The sequence below is a fragment of the Oncorhynchus kisutch genome, linkage group LG18 (genome assembly GCF_002021735.2).
Source record: "Oncorhynchus kisutch isolate 150728-3 linkage group LG18, Okis_V2, whole genome shotgun sequence".
Lineage (NCBI taxonomy): Eukaryota > Metazoa > Chordata > Actinopteri > Salmoniformes > Salmonidae > Oncorhynchus > Oncorhynchus kisutch.
Genome location: NC_034191.2, coordinates 67,905,396 through 67,919,978, shown reverse-complemented (window position 1 = coordinate 67,919,978; position 14,583 = coordinate 67,905,396).

Sequence of the window (14,583 nt, the reverse complement as noted above, 5' to 3'; positions counted from 1 at the left end):
TTTACCAGGTAAGTGAGAACACTTTCTCATTTGCAGCAACAACCTGGGGAATAGTTACAGTTACAGGGGAGAGGAGGGGGATGAATGAGCCAATTGTAAACCACACACACACACACACACACACACACACACACACACACACACACACACACACACACACACACGAGAGTAATACCAGAGACTTTACTTTGAGGTGGGGGTAGAAGCATTTCAAAAGAGTAATTCACATTTGACCCTTAAGACTACATGACGTTAGAAGCAAATTCATATTTTTTTAACACTTTTGAACTCAGCTGGAGTTGAAATAACAGATAAGCAGACAGCCCCAGCCTGCATAGAAGGACTGACTGGTTGATCTGGAACAGTCGCGGGCCCAACCTTACACCATGGAACCATGCCAAAGGTGAATACACCACATACACAATCACAGTGTCTGTCTTGGGAACAGATATTTCAACATCGTCTGTGGTTTGTTGACAAGACATTACCCAACTTTACTAAGGTCAGATTCTGAGAATTATAAATCAATCGAGTCATGTGAGGTTGAATAATACTTGAATGACAACAGTGTCTTCTGGGTAAAACAACTTAGCACAAAGATAGAATGGGATAGCTGCACAGTCTAGTTTAGACAGTTGATAAAAGCTTAGTTCAGACTGGTAAGGTATAGTCTGGTATTGTATAGCGTGGGGTCGTGTGGTGCGTTGGTCCTGAGCAGCCTCCCAGGGTAGTGTATGAGGTCTATGGTCTATAACTAGGACGGGCAACTTTGATGGGGTTGGGGGACACACACAAAAAACAGAACTCAGCATGAGGGGCCGGAGTGGCTCGTGGGTCTGCGTACCCACATCCATACACCCCGCCGAGATAGCAGTCTTATGGCTTGGGGGTAGAAGCTAAATAGCAATAAAACTGCTAAATAGCTAATTAAATGGTTACCCTGTCCATCTGCACTGACCCTATGAAAACTCACAAGACTATACAGTATATAACACACGCTTACTCACAACACACACACGCATACCAACACATCGAGGGGCCTCCCGAGTGGCGCAGTGGTCTAAGGCACTGCAGCGCAGTGCTAGCTGTGCCACTAGAGATTCTGGGTTCGAGTCCAGGCTCTGTGACCAGGAGACCCATGGGACAGTGCACAATTGGCCCAGCATCGTCCAGGTTAGGGGAGGGCTTGGCCGACAGGGATGTCCTTGTCCAATCGCGCACTAGCGACTCCTGTGGCAGGCCGGGCACAGTGCACACTGACACGGTGTATGGTGTTTCCTCCGACACAACCCCATCAAAGTTGCCCGTCCTAGTTGGCTAAAGGCTGGCTAAAGGGTTAAGTGGGCATTGTGTCAAGAAGCAGTACGGCTTGTTTGGGTTTTGTTTCGATATAGCGTCATTCTTGTGTATTTTATTCCCTGTGTTACTATTTTTAATTTAGATTACTTTTTACACTCTAAACAATCATTCCATGATAAAGTACGTACATGACGTATTCGGCACATGTGACAAATACAATTTGATTTTGTTGTGTCTTTCTGAGGCTCCATTGCTCCTCCACTGGGCCTCTCTCTCAGCCAGAGCAGGCCTGTTTAACATGCAGCAGCATCAGTCCTACATCCACTCCCCTCTCCCCTCTCCCCTCTCCCCTCTCCCCCAATACTCTAACAAATAACAGAAGCACAGCGCCTACTGACCACTCTCTCACTACAGACTACCAGAACTCTCCACACTCCACATGAAAACAACAAGGTCTAGGTTACAGTAAAACTAGAAATATTTTAATATTTAGTATGAGACAAATGAATATGGAGACACACAATCTTTGGGTGAGAGGGTACTGATTAGGGTTCAATATTTTCCCGCTATTTTACAAATGTTCCATCCAGAGAATAAATCATTTTTCTCCCGGGTAACCCGGTATTTCCTGCCAAAACAGGAAGTGTCATTCAAAAGCATTATCATTTTTTGATTAAAGTTTTGATCAGCATGATGAGCCATATATTAAAATACATTTTATGAGCCCTACATTAACGACATTTAAATGAGCCCACCGACATATAATGAGCCCAAAAAATATGTGGACACCTGCTCGTCAAATATCTCATTCCAAAATAATGGGCATTAATATGGAGTTGGTGCCCCCTTTGCTGCTATAACAGCCCCCACTCTTCCACTAGATGTTGGAACATTGTTAAGGGGACTTGCTTCCATTCGGCCGCAAGAGCATAAGTGAAGTCGGGCGATTAGTCCTGGCTTGCAGTCGGCGTTCCAATTATTATTATTTTTTACTAGGCAAGTCAGTTAAGAACAAATTCTTATTTTCAATGACGGCCTAGGAACAGTGGGTTAACTGCCTGTTCAGGGGCATAACGACAGATTTGTACCTTGTCAGCTCAGGGGTTTGAACTTGCAACCTTCCAATTACTAGTCCAACGCTCTAACCACTAGGCTACCCTTCACCCCAAAGGTGTTCAAAGTGTTCAAAGGGGTGGAGGTCAGTGCTTTGTGCAGGCCAGTCAAGTTCTTCCATACCAATCTCGACAAACCATTTCTGTATGGACCTCGCTTCCCTGGTACTAAGGGGTCTAGCCCGAACCATGAAAAACAGTCCCAGACCATTATTCCTCCTCCACCAAACTTTACAGTTGGTACTATGCATTCGGGCAGGTAGCGTCCTCCTGGCAACCGCCAAACCCGGATTTGTCAATCGGACTGCCAGAGGGTGAAGTGTGATTCATCACTCCAGAGAATGCGTTTCCACTGCTCCAGAGTCCAATGGCGGCGAGCTTTACGCCACTCCAGCCGACACTTGGCATTGCACATGTCAGCCTTAGACTTGTGTGCGGCTGCTCGACTATGGAAATCCATTTTATGAAGCTCCTGACGAATAGTTCTTGTGCTGAAGTTGCTTCCAGAGGCTGTTTAGAACTTGAGTGCTGCAACCGAGGACAGACCATTTTTACACGCTATACGCTTCAGCACTTTTGTGAGCTTATGTGGCCTACCACTTCATGGCTAAGCCATTATTGTTCCGAAACGTTTTCACTTCACAATAACAGCACTTACAGTTGACCGGGGCAGCTCTAGAAGGGCAAAAATTTGAGGAACTGACTTGTTGGAGTGGTGGCATCCTATGAAGATGCCACGTTGAATGTCACCGAGCTCTTCAGTAAGGCCATTCTACTACCAATTTATGTCTATGGATATTGCATGGCTGTGTGCTCAATTTTATACTCCGGCCAGTAACTGGTGAGGCTGAAAAAGCCAAAATCCCTAATTTGAAGGGGTGTCCACATACTTTTGTCCATTTAGTGAATATGATACGGGCTTACTGCACATTACCCACAACAGAAAAATATAAAAGGCCATAGATGTAGCTAGCTATACACTCTCTTGGGTAAATAAATAAGGCTAATCGTTATGAGTGTGAAGTGTATTACTGTATTATACTGTATTATATGGACAGGAATTAAAAACATTGTTCAAACCATGATAAAGCAGAAGAGAATGCGATTCTGGTGCACCACATGCTGCCTACAAAGTTACAAGTATAGACTAGCGAATTAGATTTACTTTTTGAAATATAATAGGGCCTATTTGTGTAATTAGTAGGGTATAATATATATTTCATAATATTCTCCTAATGTTATTAGCCTACCTCCTTTTTCTCGATTGTTGCTTCATTCTTTCCTTGCTTTCAACAGTTCAATTAAATACATTTTGTCCTTCTAAGGACATCCTTGAAAAATATAGGACTGTAATTAGATGCAGAAGGCTTTCACATCTCTTCACGAAGATTGAATGGTTATGGGTCTGAATAAAAACTACTATAGCCTACCACCATCATGTGTTCACTCGTCTTTCAAACTACCCGTGAGTTCTTTTGGCTTCTGTATTTAACTTTCAGCAAAAAAAGAGCTTGCATCCCTCTTCAAATAGTCTATTGGTATATAAAATTCTAAAAATAGGATGTCCAACAAGCTATTCTAGTCTAATTTTTCCTGCATGGGACTCCAAGCATGGGAGCGTTTTTTAAGGAGAGGCCAAGGTGCTTGTGTATTGTGCAACAGAGGCTATAAGTTAGAAGCTTATTATGCATACAATTATCATTAATTAGTTAAATATAAGGCTAATACTGCATTGAATGTATTACCTGGTACCTAGTACATCTACAGTGCCTTGCGAAAGTATTCGGCCCCCTTGAACTTTGCGAACTTTTGCCACATTTCAGGCTTCAAACATAAAGATATAAAACTGTATTTTTTCGTGAAGAATCAACAACAAGTGGGACACAATCATGAAGCGGAACGACATTTATTGGATATTTCAAACTTTTTTAACAAATCAAAAACTGAAAAATTGGGCGTGCAAAATTATTCAGCCCCCTTAAGTTAATACTTTGTAGCGCCACCTTTTGCTGCGATTACAGCTGTAAGTCGCTTGGGGTATGTCTCTATCAGTTTTGCACATCGAGAGACTGAAATTTTTTCCCATTCCTCCTTGCAAAACAGCTCGAGTTCAGTGAGGTTGGATGGAGAGCATTTGTGAACAGCAGTTTTCAGTTCTTTCCACAGATTCTCGATTGGATTCAGGTCTGGACTTTGACTTGGCCATTCTAACACCTGGATATGTTTATTTTTGAACCATTCCATTGTAGATTTTGCTTTATGTTTTGGATCATTGTCTTGTTGGAAGACAAATCTCCGTCCCAGTCTCAGGTCTTTTGCAGACTCCATCAGGTTTTCTTCCAGAATGGTCCTGTATTTGGCTCCATCCATCTTCCCATCAATTTGAACCATCTTCCCTGTCCCTGCTGAAGAAAAGCAGGCCCAAACCATGATGCTGCCACCACCATGTTTGACAGTGGGGATGGTGTGTTCAGGGTGATGAGCTGTGTTGCTTTTACGCCAAACATAACGTTTTGCATTGTTGCCAAAAAGTTCAATTTTGGTTTCATCTGACCAGAGCACCTTCTTCCACATGTTTGGTGTGTCTCCCAGGTGGCTTGTGGCAAACTTTAAACGACACTTTTTATGGATATCTTTAAGAAATGGCTTTCTTCTTGCCACTCTTCCATAAAGGCCAGATTTGTGCAATATACGACTGATTGTTGTCCTATGGACAGAGTCTTCCACCTCAGCTGTAGATCTCTGCAGTTCATCCAGAGTGATCATGGGCCTCTTGGCTGCATCTCTGATCAGTCTTCTCCTTGTATGAGCTGAACGTTTAGAGGGACAGCCAGGTCTTGTTAGATTTGCAGTGGTCTGATACTCCTTCCATTTCAATATTATCGCTTGCACAGTGCTCCTTGGGATGTTTAAAGCTTGGGAAATCTTTTTGTATCCAAATCCGGCTTTAAACTTCTTCACAACAGTATCTCGGACCTGCCTGGTGTGTTCCTTGTTCTTCATGATGCTCTCTGCGCTTTTAACGGACCTCTGAGACTATCACAGTGCAGGTGCATTTATACGGAGACTTGATTACACACAGGTGGATTGTATTTATCATCATTAGTCATTTAGGTCAACATTGGATCATTCAGAGATCCTCACTGAACTTCTGGAGAGAGTTTGCTGCACTGAAAGTAAAGGGGTTGAATAATTTTGCACGCCCAATTTTTCAGTTTTTGATTTGTTAAAAAAGTTTGAAATATCCAATAAATGTCGTTCCACTTCATGATTGTGTCCCACTTGTTGTTGATTCTTCACAAAAAAAATACAGTTTTATATCTTTATGTTTGAAGCCTGAAATTTGGCAAAAGTTCGCAAAATTCAAGGGGGCCGAATACTTTCGCAAGGCACTGTACATATAGGGCTATATATCAATCATAACAGGATCAGTGGCGAACGGTCAGAGCCCCACCTGTTTTCAGCCCCACATTTTCTGCAAAAAAAAATATTTAAATAAATATACACTACTGTTCAAAAGTTTGGGGTCACTGAGAAATGTCCTTGTTTTTGAAATAAAATCACATTTTTGGTCCATTAAAATAACATCAAATTGATCAGAAATAGAGTGTAGACATTGTTAATGTTGTAAATGAAGCCATATCTCAGACTGGCTAATAAAATAAAATATTAAGATGGGCAAAAGAACAGACACTGGACACTGGATACATGGCCCCATGTCTTTTATTCTCATAACAAGTTCAAACAGGTGCCATTAATACAGGTAACGAGTGGAGGACAGAGGAGCCTCTTAAAGAAGAAGTTACAGGTCTGTGAGAGCCAGAAATCTTGCTTGTTTGTAGGTGACCAAATACTTATTTTCCACCATAATTTGCAAATAAATTCATAAAAAATCCTACAATGTGATTTTCTGGATTTTTTTTTCTCATTTTGTCTGTCATAGTTGAAGTGTACCTATGATGAAAAGTACAGGCCTCTCTCATCTTTAAGGGGGAGGACTTGCACAATTGGTGGCTGACTAAATACTTTTTTGCCCCACTGTATATATATACTGTATATCATTGAGTTAATAAAGCCGCATACAAACATGGTCTCTTTTTTATTTTCTTGAGTAAGGCAGCTCCAAAATGCAAGTGTTTCAGCCTAGCTCAGTGCTTTCTGTGGTGGTGGGGCAAGCTAGCAGATAATACCTGTCACGGATCGCTAGTAGTGGTGGGTGTGGAGTCAGGCGCAGAGAGCAGTGCTTCCAATGAATACGTTTTATTCAGCTGGGTCCAGACAATAACCAGGCAAAAATGACCAATAAACCGATAAGTCCCCCAACCAGGGAAAATAACAGAGAGCAAACAATAATACACCACTGACATAAAGGATAAAGCCGCACAAAAGCAGGCGAGACCTGGGAGTTTAAATAGCCCCTAGTTAACAACAAACAAGATACAGGTGAAAACAATCAAGACAAAACCAACAGAAAAGAAAATGGAATCGGTGGCAGCTAGTAGACCAGTGACGACGACTGCCGAGCACTGCCCGAACAGGGAGAGGAGCTACCTTCAGTGGAAGTCGTGACAATACGGAGCGTTGCGCCGTGATTGGCTCAGTATTCTACCACTCATGGGGACACTACGTCACCACCAAGTATAAGGGTAGAGCTAGAAAATTCTAGCCCGTTGGGTGCTGCCATAGAATTACATTAGAAGTGCCCATCCAAGAAGGCTCAAGGTCATTGGCCACAGATAAAATTACATCAAATCACGTTATACTGTATGTAGAGTAGCTTTGATTGGCCTGATCATGTCAACATCACACTTTCAAAATCTTAGCTAGCAGTCATCATCATGACCTTTTCATCCTTGGCATATGAAGATAAATAATTAAGAGAAATTATAAATAAAACGTATCGGTTAGAAATGGCAAATTCAACAATGGAAGGAATCAGTGACAGTGGCTAACTGCAAGCATTGCAAAGCAATCACTAGCCTGCTATTCAGTGGAGTGGCTGTGTGGTCCCGAATCTGGGATTAAGGGGCTCTTTTCCAAGTTTAAAATGATAAACATTCAACATTGGCCATGCTGTCAATGAAGCATAATTTGTGCCGCAAACAAAACTCGGAACTGCGAAAACTTGACTTCAGTGAGTTCAAGACAACTGGGATGTCGGGAATTAACGAGCTCCGACTGGGAAAATACCTTTTGAACAGTCATCCAACTCGAAATTGTAAATCCGACCTCTTTCTAGAGCTACAACCTGAAGATCAATGACGTCATCATGATTCAACCTTGTTTTTTCCCAGTTGTTTTGAAAGCACCATAAATCCAGAGAATGCCACTTTGATGACAAAATCTGCCCACGAAGGTCCCCCTCGGCACCTTCCTGTTCAAGTGAGCACAGCACAACAAGGTGAGTCCAAAAATGTATTGTATGCTTCTGCATTAATGATGTAATATGCCAGGGAGATATGTATACTGTAGCTAAGAAAGTAATACTAAGTGTATGTTGTGAAGTAAGCTGTTAGTAGCCCATTTGCCTCACCCTAATAATTTGGTCTATTTACCCATCTTAATTTTGCCTACTGTTCTGATTTGGTGGTGCACATGTAGCCTATAACCTGATTTAGAGAAATGTAATCATTGAATATTGTAAGAGCTTTCATTGTCTGCATACAGTATATGCTAGATTTATTTAGCATATACTGCATATACTGATATGGCTGACTTGCTTAAACATTTGTTTAAGCAAGTCAGCCATATCAGCTATGTTTTTTTTAAAGGCAGTAAATGAGGCAGAATGAACTGTTTTGCTGCCAGACAAGGCTCCACTGATAGCCAGGTGTAGCAGTGGTAAGGTGTTGGGACAGCTTTATGTAGGCCCTAACAGTTTGTGGGCACCGTTTGTCAAGGTTATACTGCAATTAATGTAGTATTTAGTGTGGTGTAGTGGCTTTGCTGGCATGCATTCCACTTTTTTGTTTTTGTTTTGCCCGACCAAGATTTACATGCTAAAATCACCACTGAACAGGATGAAATATTTTGGATGCAATTTGAAAGGAGTTGATGGAGAAAGAGAGAAAGACTGCAAGGGGGCTCGCATGTGCACTGATTTAAAGAAACGATATTCGAGTGATAGGCTGTTTTAAAAGTCTGCAGCTGCAATTTAAAAAAGTATTATCTTTACAGAAGAGCGACAGGAGAGGAGAAGGGCACAGTGGAAGAAAGATCAGATGGCTTTCAGCGTCAGGGCTCATAGACCAGACACACTGAGGGGAGTGCAAACAATGCTAAGGCAAATAAGAGGAGGTCCAGAGTTTGAAGAGTTTTGGAACACAGCCCTGGGCAGTGAGGGGTCCAGAAAAAATAAAAGAGGTACTCTACAAGCTACGCAGATATATCAGCCCTAAACTAAGGATTCAAACACCCGGTTAAGTCAAATACTGTACATGTCATTGGGTTGGTGTGAGCGATGATATACTCACACATCGGAGGGTTTGGGGTTAATAGCAATGACAGGCCATCGCTGGTTGACTGGCTGTTTCGACAGATCCTCTAGAGTAAATATCCTCTGGCCAGAACGAGCCTGACAGACAGACACGCACAGACAGACAGAGCGAGAGAGATATAGAGCGACAGAGAGAGTCAGAGAGAGCGAGAGAATATGGAGGAGGTAGTGCTGAGATGTTACTTACACACACAGTCCTCCCTTACTGTCCAGGGTCGTAGAAGCTGTCCATAGGGATGTCCTTGGAGGCCAGTGTGTTGGTCAGGCTGTATTCGAGAGACAGATTGGAATCCACGCACACACACACACACACACGCACGCACACACACACACACGCATGGACAAACACACCAAACATACAGAACACACACAAACAAAATAAACATTTGTATCCTACACAACACAATACACACAGATAAACTCACAACTTCAGGGCAGACACGAAATGCAACTACTACAGAGCTAAAAAAAGAAATATTACAGAGCTATACTGCCATCTGCTGGTCCCTTAGTAAATCTCTCAAAGCAAAAGCATTTCATTATGCAATCTGTCTTGAAATGTCAGAAGGGTTGGGTTAAATGCAGAAGACACATTTCCGTTGCAATCATTCCGTTGTACAACTGACTAGGTATCCATCTGTGGTATTGTATGGAAGCCAAAGTCATTTAATAATGGAAAACACTTAACCCACACACGCACAGACACACACTCTCTTGTATAACTTACCTTGTGGGGACACACAATTCAGTCCTATTCAAAATCCTATTTTCCCTAACCCCTAAACTTTACCCTGACCCTAACCCCAAAACCTAACCTTAAACCTAATGCTAAAACCAACCCTAGATCCTAACCCTAATTCTAACCCTAACCTTAACCCCCTAGAAAAAGCATTTGACCTTGTGGGGACTAACCAAATGCCCCCAGTTGGTTCAATTTGTGTTAGTTTGCTATTCTTGTGGGTACTCCTGGTCCCCACATGTATAGTTAAACCCGTCCACACTCACCCCAGCTTGCACATTTCCACGGTATTGTTGGTGCACACGCTGATAGCCCAGCATGCATTGCGGCATATCTCCTGTGATTGGACCGTAGCAGTTTGACCAATGGGACAAGGCCTTCCGCATTTCTCAGCAAATCATGAAGAGATGGAATGAGAGGAGGGAGTTTGTACTTTTGGGAATATTTCATTGGTTCCATCATACCGGGAAACATCAAATTCTTGAGTTATTTGAAACCCACACTACGGACAAAGACACACTCATGTCTGCCTGTTCCTCAGCATCGCAGGCAAGCGGCGAGGGCCTGCATGGCTCTGACAAGGGTGTGTGTGTCCACAGACTGCAGTGGCTCCAGGAGGGCGGCCATGACCCCGTGGGACATGATGCTGCCACGCAGGAATTCCCGTTCAGGCCATGTTGGTGAGAATGAGCGTAGCGTGAGCCACCGCACCGGGAATTATATGATGGAGCTGCTGCACTAAGCCAATGACACTCATTTATTGAAATAAAAGGAAGAGATAACAGGGGTGGACATACACACACACACTTAGCCCTTGCAGCACTGAGCCACCCTGGAGATGGCCTTGACAACGTGTGTCTGAATGTCCAGCAGGTTGGGAGTGGTGATGAACTGCAGTAACCTCTGGAGACCTCCAGTCTCATGGATCAGCTGGAGACGGTCTCTATCCTCCAACCAGATAAAGACCACCTGGATAGCTGCTACATGCAGATCACTGAACAAGTACAAGACACAAACACAAGAAATGAGTCAAATTCTTCAAAATACTTGAGCTTTGCTTGATTTTGTTTACCTGGTAGAATGAATTCAATAGAAAGATCAAACTACAAGTTCGATCAAGAGCACCTTAAATACTTCACAATGTCACGCCCTGACCTTAGTTCCTTTTTCATGTCTCTGTTTTAGTTTGGTCAGGGTGTGAGTTGGGGTGGGCATTCTAGGTTTTTGTTCTAGGTTTTGTATTTCTGTGTTTGGCCTGGTATGGTTCCCAATCAGAGGCAGCTGTCGATCGTTGTCTCTGATTGAGAACCATACTTAGGTAGCCTGTTTTCCCACTATGATTTGTGGGTAGTTATTTTCTGGTTAGTGTTTGTTGCACCTGTCAGAACTGTTTGTTTATCATTTTGTTGTTTTTGTTCGTGTATTCATCTTTATTAAAATTATTATGGATACGTACCACGCTGCACTTTGGTCCTCCTCTCCTTCTCTCAACGACAATCGTTACACACAAGTACAGTACTTTCAAGTATGTGATAAATATAAATATATGACCCACACAGACCTTGTTGCAGAGGAACTCCAGCAGCCTGTCAAAGCCATGCTTCTCCCTGAAGGTGACCTGTGTGTTGTTATCCATGGTTACGCTTGCCGGGGTCCTCAGGCAAGCTGCTGAATGACCGGGAAATCAGATCTCAACAGCTAAAGAAGAGGAGAACGCCATTTATCTCATGCATAGGCACGTGGCTGGGGAGGTCCTACACACGTGTAAAATGGGGCTTTAGCTCAGCAGGCTAATATAGTCTCGTGGCGAGCAGAAGACTTGAGTTCAAGCCCCATCGGTCACACACACAAAACACACACCTGCACCAGGTTGTAGATAGACTCCTCAGAGTTCTTCTTGACTTCAGGGTCAGGGCTTGATAGCAGCTGAATGAGCGGCTCTAGTCCTTCCTGGTCCGAGATCTGGACCTTACAGTTGAAGCCACCAACAGGGAGGCCAGGCACAACTCATGGACCACCACATGCTCTGGCACAGGAACACACACATATAAACACACACAGAGAAAGATACATACAGATACAATGAAATGTGAAATGTCACAATGATTTAATGACTGGTGGAAACATGTGATTGATACTCAAGAAGATGAGAGCCACACCGCCACCAAACGCTCAGCCAGAGCATACTTTCAGGTGACAGCTTTCCCGATTACAGAAGCATTGACATCCAGTTTCTTCAGAATTTGTTTTACATCACATTTCAAACAGAGCAGAATCCGAAATGACCTAATGTTTCTGGCAACAATCTTGTCTTCAGCCACAATTCACCACTGTTTACAGTGCAACCGACCATAAATAACTGATTTTGTTACTGCATTGTGTTACTAATCCTATATCAGCAGTTGTTACTATCCTACATCAGTAACTAGAGAAGGGTTCCTTACTGTTGGCAGCCATGACCCCCAGGGCCATGAAGGCGTTGCGGTGGGCCAGCTTGTCTTCGTGGGATATGAGGTGAGACAGAGGCTCCACTGTCCCCAGCCCCAGCAGAGAGCTCCTGTTTTCATCATCTACCACCATGTGGAGACAGAGAGACAGGGAGATAGATGGTGGAGAGAGAGGGATTGAGAGAGAGAGAGAGAGAGAGAGAGAGAGAGAGAGAGAGAGAGAGATAGGTAGATAGATAGATAGATAGATAGATAGATAGATAGATAGATAGATAGATAGATAGATAGATAGATAGATAGATAGATAGATAGATAGATAGATAGATAGATAGATAGATAGATAGATAGATAGATAGATAGATAGATAGATAGATAGATAGATAGATAGATAGATAGATAGATAGATAGATAGATAGATAGATAGATAGCAGCTTTGGTCCAGGCTCAAATGAACATATCACTTTCATTGCATAGCTTTCCACAGTCCAGTTTTTTCAGATAATGTGATTATTTCAATGAAGAAAGGATACCATATTGCTATGACGTTAGTTCTCTCAGCAACATCAAGGGTAAAAACACCTTTCCCTGCAAATTTGTGGATGGTTTAGCAAGCTTTAGCCAAAACCTCTTCAGGGGAATTGAGCATGAGGACCACAGGGGCTGTCTTCTTACTCTTGATCAGCAGAGTGATCAAGAGTAAGAACTAGAGAGAGGAAGAAGAGAGAGACTATTCCATTTGCTTTGGCAATGTGAACATCTGTTTCCCATGCCAATAAAGCCCTTTGAATTTAATTGATAGAGGGAGAGATTAAGTTGTTTGACTTCTCATTAAATTGACCCCCACCACATATCTTAATCTTCTTACCAGATCCTTAGATGAGGGCTCACTCTCTTTCTACATTTTCTTCCCCATCATGAAACTACAAACAACATATTTTTTTGAAAATGTATTTACCCATTTATAACATGCTGTCAATGTTTACATGGGTGTCAACTTTGGCATGCACTGGCTGAACTTAGCTTGTTATCTAACCATGTCACGCCCTGACCTTAGAGAGCCGTTTTATTTCTCTATTTGGTTAGGTCAGGGTGTGATTTGGGGTGGGCATTCTATGTTGTTTGTTTCTATGTTTTGGCGGGTATGGTTCTCAATGAGGGACAGCTGTCTATCGTTATCTCTGATTGGGAATCATACTTAGGCAGCCTTTTTTTCCTTTTGGGAGTTGTGGGTATTTGTCTTCGTTTGTGCATGTATAGCCTTACGGAGCTTCACGGTCGTCGTCGTCGTCGTCGTCGTCGTCGTTGTTGTCGTTGTTGTTGTCGTTGTTGTCGTTGTTGTTGTTGTCGTTGTTGTTGTTGTTGTTGTTGTGTTTGTTGGCGACATTTGCAAATAAAGAAAAATGTACCCTCACCACGCTGCACCTTGGTCCATTCCATACGACAAACGCGTTAACTAGCTAGCTAAGGTTGTAAGAGAGCTTGCTAACACAATTACCCTGGACGTCCAAATGAGGTTGCTTTTAGGAAATGTATGATTACCTTCCTGATTACCATTTGAATAATGAACTGTTTCTTACATGTTGTTCAATTCCGCGGACTTTCATTTCCGCGGACGATCAGTACCTAGCTATCTTGCATACAGGTTTTCAGCTAGTCTATTAGCTAGCAAATAATGTTTTGGAAAGCAAGTTTGACATTTCGTTCCAAGGCGACGAATGCCACAATTTTAGTCAGAGATCCTATCTAATTCTTAATTCTATGTTTTTTTTTGTGTGTGTGGAACAAACTGGAAACTAGAAGTTGGAAGATTTTCATGAAATTAAGAAAGCCTTTGGTTTAGAATGTGCCACACTCTTTTATGTGAATAATAAGGATTTGTATTTTAATTCCTAATTATATGGATTGGACCACTAGCCAAAACAAACAATAAAATGCATCCCATGACATTTTTACATGCAAGTTGCACTTGAAGTGGTGGGAATGACTGCCTCATGCAACAAAAACGATAGAGTAGGTAGGTCCTTTATTTGGTTGATGATGACCGTCATACAAAATCAAGAGACTATATTTCATCAGTTAATTACTGCAAATCACATACTTTGGCTTTTTATCAACTGGTTGTTCTGGTCATTTGCCAACATCCTCAGCAAGATGTTAGCTTTGCATGCCTTGGCAACACAAAGAACAATTTACATTTCACACAGCAGATGATAATATTTGCCCTGTAGGCTTATTTTGCATGCACTGCTTGTACAGTTAACACTGCTAACACAAAATAACAATTTGCAAAGCTTACTGGCATTTTTAGTGGCTTGGAGACTAATGTTGCATTAAAATAACAACCTGAACATTTTATGAACTGTTTGGTTAGGGATTATTGGTTTACCTTTATATAGGGCAATATACATGTGTGTCATTGTGCTGCTGTATATTTATTTTACTGTCTGCCTGTCTGAATGTCACCCACACCCACTATTCAATTCTATTCTA